Below are 8,728 nucleotides of genomic sequence, written 5' to 3'. Positions count from 1 at the left end.
AAACAGACGTCTACTATTCGGCAACATCAAAACTTTGTTAGAGAACATAAAAGTTTCGTACATTATTAAAATGACCCATCATGAAGTGGCAGCGGTGATTGCAATTAGGGGAAATTTACATCAAAATGTGTGCGTGTGTTAAATGCACATTTTATTCAATAAAGAGCATGTCGAAATTGTAGTTTAGGGTTAAAAAGTTGAGGAGAAAAACGATTAAAAAATACATTAGAGAAGTAATAAAAATTTAAAAGGGTGTTCTGTTCGAGTGAGTCGAAAATTTTACGCCCTTCAATTATTAATTAAATTGAAATATAGTTTATGGGGACGTCTTTAGAATTTATAGTACATTCACCAGAGCCTTCGAAATCTAGAAAAACATAAGTTATCGAGTACATGGTCTACAATACTTACTCTTTTTATATCCTCAGCATTAATGCTAACGAGGGCATATACACTTTCATATGAGCAAAATGTGCCTCATCAAAATAATGTTTTTAGACCCCAAGTATATTTGGACGAAATGTGTTTAAGACAATTTGGAGTCGTTTTAGCAATGTCCGCCCGTCTGTCTGTCTATCAGGCTGTCTGGTGCGCACGATAATTCTCGAACGGATGAACCCATTTGGTCCAAAATTCAGCGTAAGCAATATTTTATCCAAACTTAGTTTAAGTTCGAAGATGAGCCATATCGGATCACTCCTTCAGATACATGATCCAAAAAAGTTCGAAAATAGTCGGAAAAATTGTGCCCGTGATAACTCTTGAAGCGAGTAACCGATTTGGTGTATGGACTCTATCGGTCCACTCCTTCGGGTACCTCCCACACAAAATTTCGGAAAAGTTCATTTTAGGATCTGCTCTCGAATTGCTTTGATTTTTGTTGTAGCAACTTGTATTCGCAGACCCCATTGCGATGGTACAAGTTTTATCAGAGGCAAGTACAGAAAATAGTCCGAAATTAAAAAAAACGCCTATGGCACCATGTGTAGTGGTAGGAGCGCACTATGTATAACTCTCGAATGGATCAGGCGTATCGGTCCCAACATTTGGACTTCGAATACCTTGCGACGGTACATGTTGTTTCAGAGGCAAGTCCTGAGATAACGGTCCAAAAGCTCCAAAAAAGCCTGCCGACACCAACTAAACTGCGTAGTACGTAAGATAACCCTCGCAGCGAGAAACCGATTTGGTCCAAACGTTGTACATCGTATTATATAGACGTCAAAAGTAGTGTGTGTTACTTATTTTCTTTAGGTCCGAGGCTGAGGGCACATCTCTGTCGACCAAGACCACTGATATTTTTTTACTTGTTTACATGTTATCTTCTTAAACATTTACTGAAAAAGTTCCCCACATAAAACAGTTGCAAACAGAACTATAAACTAAACACTCTATTCTTCTCTATATAAACTACTTACAAAATTATTAACAACACTTACTAACATTAATGATGTCTCTCCCTTCATATTTTTATATACATACATTCATAAGAGAATAGCATGAAGTTGGTGAACAAATGAATAATGTTTCAATAAAATGCTTATACACAGACACACACATTTATGTACATCTGCTTAAAACGCCCTTCAAATGTTTCTACTACAACTTTGACTAACATTTAACATATGTATATTAATATACATTTACAAATAGATAGTGGCTTGGACCAAAAAAAAAACTTTTTTCTATATTGCCCTTTGTTGTTAACTATGCCATTGGGTCCACTATAGTTAGCGTTGTACTTACATTGTGGTCGGGTAATAATGCATATAGGTTGAATTTATCTTCTGCTTCTGAACTACATTTCTTTTCCTGGCAAACCAGGCGATTCAACCATTGTGAATGTTTGTGAGACTTTGAGAGCAGCAGCACAATATAGTTGGGAAAACTTTTCGATAATATTCTATTATATATTGTAGTTAGGCAAACGAAATGTGGTGTGTTACCGCAAAAGAAAGACTGGAGGACAAACTACAAACAGGAAAAAAAGACGACATAAAGCCAAAACTTCGAGCGCGCGAACACACACCCGGAAAAAGTTCAGCAATAATCTGTTAAAGTAATGATGAAAATGTTTTTTATTATTATTTTTATTGTAGTGCTAACATATTATGTTAACTAGAATTGTGTTGGTGATGGTGGGGGACACCACTAAGCCAAACAGTTCTTTTCTATTCCTATTTAAGTTGTCATTTTGTTGGCAACACCTCATTTAATGAATTCTAACAATGTGGCATCATAATACATATTATGTAGGTAGTTGACTTCGGGAACGCCTTTACAATGCGAATGATTTTTGTGGGAAATATTAAATACGAATAATTACATATGTGTTATATAAATTTTCTAATCAGTTCCTTCAGTCAAAATAAATATTTGGAATTGACAGAATTTCTCACATTGTCGAATTTTGGTGGTGTGCTATAATTTAAAAGTGGACTCTATATAAACGTTCTAAATCTTAAAATTTTTAAAGAATGGGATATGGCAAGGTAAGGTTTTTATACCCTCCACCACGTTATTGAGGGTACATCACTGACATTGTTATAATCAGTGAACAGTACGCAGGTATTACAAACGGGACATGGACCGAAGATGAATCAAAAACTGCTGCAATTTGGGTCCCATGCGGTAAACATAACGTAAGAAGGAGTGGTCATGGCAACGGGTTCTCGTGGATCCAAATTAACAAGCTTACAATTATCCGTTGCTACTTCACTCCAAGCGATGACATTGACACATTCCAAGAAAAATTAGAGCGGATAGAAGATTTCGCAACGGCCCAACATGGAGACCTTATAATCGCCGAACATTTTTATTCTCGCCCTGTCGAATGGGGAATGCCGACAACAGACGAAAGAGGCGGATCTGATAGCTCGGCTAGGTGTAACCACCGTTAACACCGGAAACATTGCAACCTTCAGACGACCTGGGGGCGAAAGCGAAACTCAAAAAGTAAATTTTGCCTCAGATGGATTACTAGGAAAAATTAAAGAATGGAGAGTCCTGGAAACATAAACAGGAAACGATCGCCAATATATAACTTTCTGTGTGAAAACAGACGAAAACCTGCAGGCCAAATGTACCAATGCAACTACTCGAAAATACAACCTTAAGAAACTAAACATAGATAGACAGATTAGCAGTAGAAGAACAAGACGAAGTAGATGCAAAACAAACCGTGAACAAGTAATGGATATTGTCACTAGAGGCTGTAATAAGGCCATGCCAAAAGCATTTGCTCGCCCAAAACGAAAAGAGGTATATTGGTGGAACACCATGATCGATAAGTCCAGGCGAAATTGTCACAAAACGAGGAGAAAGTACACAAGAGCTAGACGAAAAGGCGAAGCTCCAATTGACCACGATGCATACAAAGATGCTAAAAAACAGCTGCAGAATGCCATCGAGATAAGCAAGAAACAGAAGTGGGAAGAACTTAGAGCAGACATAAACCAAGATCCATGGGACTGAGTTACAAGGTCGTCATGCGAAAACTAGAATCAAATAAAACGGTTGGCCAAATGGATGAAGACATTAGGGATAATATTGTGAATACATTATTTCCAAAACACACAATTGGACACAACGAAACCAGAAGCTCCCACAAACATATCATTGTTTACCACAGACGAACTACAAACAGTTGCTCAAAGCCTCAAAACTAAAAAAGCACCCGGTCCCGATGGAATACGAACCGAAGTTATTAAAGAAATATCACAAAACTACTCACAATGTACATAAGATGTTTAATGGAAGCTATTTTCCCGGATCTATGGAAAACGCAAAAACTGATCTTATTAAGTAAAGAAAAAGAAGAAAGCACAGAACCATCATCGTACAGACCACTCTGTATGCTTGACACAGCTGGGAAGCTATTGGAGAGGCTGATCAAGCCCAGACTAAATGAAGCCATACAAGCCTCAGGAGGTGCTCAGCGCGGAAATAATCACTCCCGGTCCATCATATTGTTAGCAACGTTGGATGTAAAAAACGCATTTAACAGCCTTTAATGGGCTGACGTACTGGAAACGTTAAATAAAATATTTAATATTACGAAGTATTTACTCAAGATAATCAGAGATTACCTGAGGACTCTGCTGTATGATACCAAACAAGGCAACAAACACATGCAAATCACATCGGGAGCAGCCCAAGGCTCTATACTGGGACCTGATTTGTGGAACGCAACCTACGACAAAATACTAAAGATTGGAATGCCACCTGATACCTCGTGAGATACGCAGATGACTTCTCTGCAGTTATCAAAGCCAGGAGCAGCCGAAGCTCAAACTACACTGTGTCAAACCATGATACGCACGAAAAGTTGGTTGGATGAGCATGGCCTTTAACTAGCCATGCAAAAAGTGGAGCTGCCACTTCTTACGAGGCAACATATCCCCACCGAAGTAGGGATGAATATAGGCGACATAGTCATCCCCACAAAACAAGCCGTAAACTATTTGGGCATGAGATTGGACTCGAAGTTAACTTATTCAAAGCAGATTGAGTATGCAACCACAAAAGCTGGATAATAACCTCGCAATTGAGTAGATTAATGGCCAATATTGGTGCAGGAGGAAAATTCTCATGGAAGCGAAATCTGGGCCCCGGCTCTAAAAACTCACGTTAGGACGAGTAAAATATTGTCAGTGAAAAGAACAGCAGCGTTAAGGGTAACATCGGCTACAGCAAGGTATCTGCAGCAGCTGTACTTGCTGTAGCTAGAATGATTACCCTCGATCAGCAGGCAATGGAGCGCCATAAGATTTTTATCGCCAAACAGCAAAGTGGGACACCAAACATCGTCAACATAGGTCCATGTTTTGATATGGCCCCCTTATAACCGTACCTCACGATTTTCGGTATTTTGAGAATTTTAGCTGCAATTTTTAACCGAACTAGATGTAATTTGACATTTGAAGTTCTCAGTGGTCATAAAACATCTCAGAAAGAACATCGTCCACATAGGTCCATGTTTTGGTATAGCCCCCATATAACGGTATCTCCCGATGTTCGGTATTTTGAGAATTTTAGCTGCAATTTTTAACCGAACTAGGTGTAATGATCGTTATTTTGAGAATTTTAGCTACAATTTTGTCTATTCAAAAATAATCGTCAATATAGATCCATGTTTTGGAATATCCCCATATAACAGTACCTCCCGATTTTCGGTATTTTGAGAATTTTAGCTGCAATTTTTAACCGAACTAGCTGTAATTTGACATTTAAAGTTCTCAGTGGTCATAAAACATCTCAAAAGGAACATCGTCCACATAGGTCCATGTTTTGGTATAGCCCCCATATAACGGTATCTCCCGATTTTCGGTATTTTGAGAATTTTAGCTGCAATTTTTAACCGTACTAGCTGTAATGATCGGTATTTTGAGAATTTTAGCTACAATTTTGTCTATTCAAAAATAATCGTCAATATAGAGCCATGTTTTGGTATACCCCCCATATAGCAGTACCTCCCGATTTTCGAGAATTTTCAGTGGTCACGAAATTTCTTCACTAAAATTCGTCAACAAGGGTCCATTTTTGAGGGTCTACATTGTTTTGATGAAACTACCCTCAATTTGACTCTTGAAGTTCCCTGCAGCTATAAAAATTTTCCGCCAATAAATTTAAAGAAAGGTTGACTCTTTGATATAGCCCCGTTGGTGGTACCTTTCACCTAGCTGAACACATTTTTTTAGATTTGATTAGATAACACTGTGCAACAAAATGGAGGTGAAAGTCTGGGGCACGGAAAATTCCTCTTGGGGAAAAAGACCTTGGTGAGTATATTATGAACCCGGAAGGACAGATCCGCCGTGAGTCGAACTTATCGTTATGGCGTGGTGAAATTTTTGTTAGAGACCCTGTGGGCCATCAGGAATTAGCGTTATATCTTTGTTCACTGTTGCTTAAGTGCTCTACAAAAACAACAAACAAAGATATAATGCTAATTCATGATGGCTTACAGGGTCTCTTGCAAAAACTTCATCACGCCATAACGCGGAAGTTCGACTCACGGCGCATCTATCCTTCGGGGTTTTTCTGTCACCAAGGGCTTTCATCTCCAAAGGAAATATCTCTGCCCCAACATTTGTGTTCACAGTGTAATTTAAGCAATAGTGGGAGGCAGTAGGAGTCTATCCATGGTCGAAAAGTTGTTCCACCTTATATTGTGAAAGGACCCTAATTATTCCATTTTATTTAAGACTATTTTATGGTGGAGGGTATAAAAAGTTCGGCCCAGCCGAACTTAACGACTTTTTACTTGTTTTTATTATTATTAATATTATTATTTTTTAACGAACTATGCATCTGCAATCTGACAGTGGTCACTCAACTTCTCCATCATATAACGCCCCATATAACGGAGACATGGATGTAGTAAATTACGTTATAACTTCATCAATGGCCCAATATCGTCGTTCACGATTATACAAAATGGCCAATCACCCTTATCACCGTCCTTCCCACAAGCGTCCTTAAGCCTTTATTCTATAACATTTAATTGATGCCACTGGACTTACCACCCCAACCAACGAGAAAACCACGTTACAAATGGTGTCTGAGCAGGGACCCGAAATCAAACTGACACCCCGGTCAACGAAAACGTATCTAGTCAAAAATTCGATAAGGAACTTAAAACCTAGAAACTGAGAAGCTTGTAGTTTTAGACCATGAGACAAGTTCGGCAGTGAAATCTAAAAGAAGAGAATTTATGGAAAGGCCAGAAGTACTGGCCGATTGTTACCAAATCCCACATAATCGATTAATCCCCATATTAACGAGCATTCTGGAAGGTAATGCTTTAAGCTGCACAGAATTAAGAAGAACAAGTAAGAACGGTATTAAATTCGGCCGGACCGAACTTTTTATAACCTCCACCACGAGGGTAGTAAAGTAAATAAAATTTTCAGATATTTCGGTAAGGTAATACGGCAAAAATTTCAAAATACCCAAAATTGGGAGGTAAGTTTCTATGGGGGGTATATGAAGACGTGAACCTATATTGATCATTCTAATCTGGAATTTTAGGTGAGCAGTTTTATACCCCCAACGAACAGCAAATACTGCCGTTTCGGTAAGATATTGTGGCCAAAAACTTCAAAATACCGAGAATCGGGAGAAGCCGTTCTATGGGGGCTATATGAAGTCATGAACCTATACCTACAAATTTCATGTAGAAAGTTTAGTACCACCAAGGAATATTTCGATGTGTTACAAGCGGAATGACATATTATGGTGGAGCTACGTGACACTCGTTTTGCAGGAAAGCCGTGATTTGAATCTCTATTAACCCTTGGTCTCATAAAAATTACTATGGAACAAGTAAGAACGTATCAGTCAGCTATGCTGACACAGATATACCCTCAGCCTCTGACCAAAAAAATATATGTATTGATTTTGTATCACGAGTTTGCTTCAAAATATGTGAAATTTGTTGGTACAGGAATGTGGGGCTATACCAAATCATTGACATATCCCAAATTTGTTAGTGAGCAAACTTAGTTTAAGTTTGTAGGAAATTTTGAAAAAGTTTGAGAGTTAGACCGTATTTATATTATAGCCTTTTGCAGGGTTAACCGATGTAGTCCTCATACATGACTGGGTGAAATAATACAATGTACAAAGTTTGAAGGAATCAGAAATTCCTTGCTAATGATATTTTACAGATTTTCCCTGGGTTTAGGAGTCGGAGTCGAGCAATTTTGCTGGACACCAATTTTTTCGAAAAATCATTACTTATTTTTAAAGAAAGCTATAAGAAAACATATAAGTAAACAGTACCTATATTATACTAAATTAGAGGATATTTAATATCATTTAAAGTCTAGTCTTTTCATCTCCAATTTGTTTACACAATGCATGTCGAGAATATCTTTTTGGTCCAATTGATCCTTTATATTTTTGCAAGCAAAAGTCATACTGGTCTCTTAAAAATTTTACTGGTCCTGACATATTTGTGAGAAGTCATCCTTGTCTTCTATTAAAGGACCTGTTGGACTCTTATGAAAGACATTGTGGTCTTTATGTTTAATCCTACTGATAACACTGTGACACAAAATGGAAGTCAACGTCTGGGGCGTCAAATACCCTTTGGGAATGAAGGCCCCTATTGAGCATATTAAGAACCCCAACCCCCTTAGCTGAAGTTTCTGAGTTATGGCGTAAGGATATTTTTATATCATTCTTTGGCATTATTGTTGCATCATTTTAAGATAACATGTTTTCAGTTAAATAGAATGAAGGAATATATTTTCCTACTAGCTCAGTTCCTTCCACGTCCTTTTTGTCCTTGAGGAAAATGTAACAAAATCAGATTTACTACATGAAAAAAATCGACAAAAATTTTCCTCCGAAAATTTTATGTAGGTTCCCCACATCCAAGATATCGATATTGTCACGTTTTTATTGTGGTTTATTAAAATTAAAATTTGAATTTTTCTATCCATTATTTCCGTAAAATCTAATATTTTATTACACAATCGGTCGATCAGGGACTAATCTTTCTTGTCCTTGATAAGCCCACAAAAATATGTATAACATTCCAAAGAAGGCTTTTCTAAAGAATATTTTAGGAAAAACCAACAGATTAGCCTATATGGGCCCAAATGTAGGAAATAGTTAAAAACTTGTGCACGTTTAGGCCGATATAGTCTATATTCGAACCCTACCTATATCTGGAAGGAGCTATACGATGTGCAAAGTTTGGACCAAATCGGTTGCTTCC

This window comes from Musca autumnalis, unplaced genomic scaffold, assembly GCF_047663935.1.
Source record: "Musca autumnalis isolate F117 unplaced genomic scaffold, ASM4766393v1 scaffold_2, whole genome shotgun sequence".
Classification (NCBI taxonomy): Eukaryota; Metazoa; Arthropoda; class Insecta; order Diptera; family Muscidae; genus Musca; species Musca autumnalis.
This window is presented reverse-complemented; position numbering follows the sequence as displayed.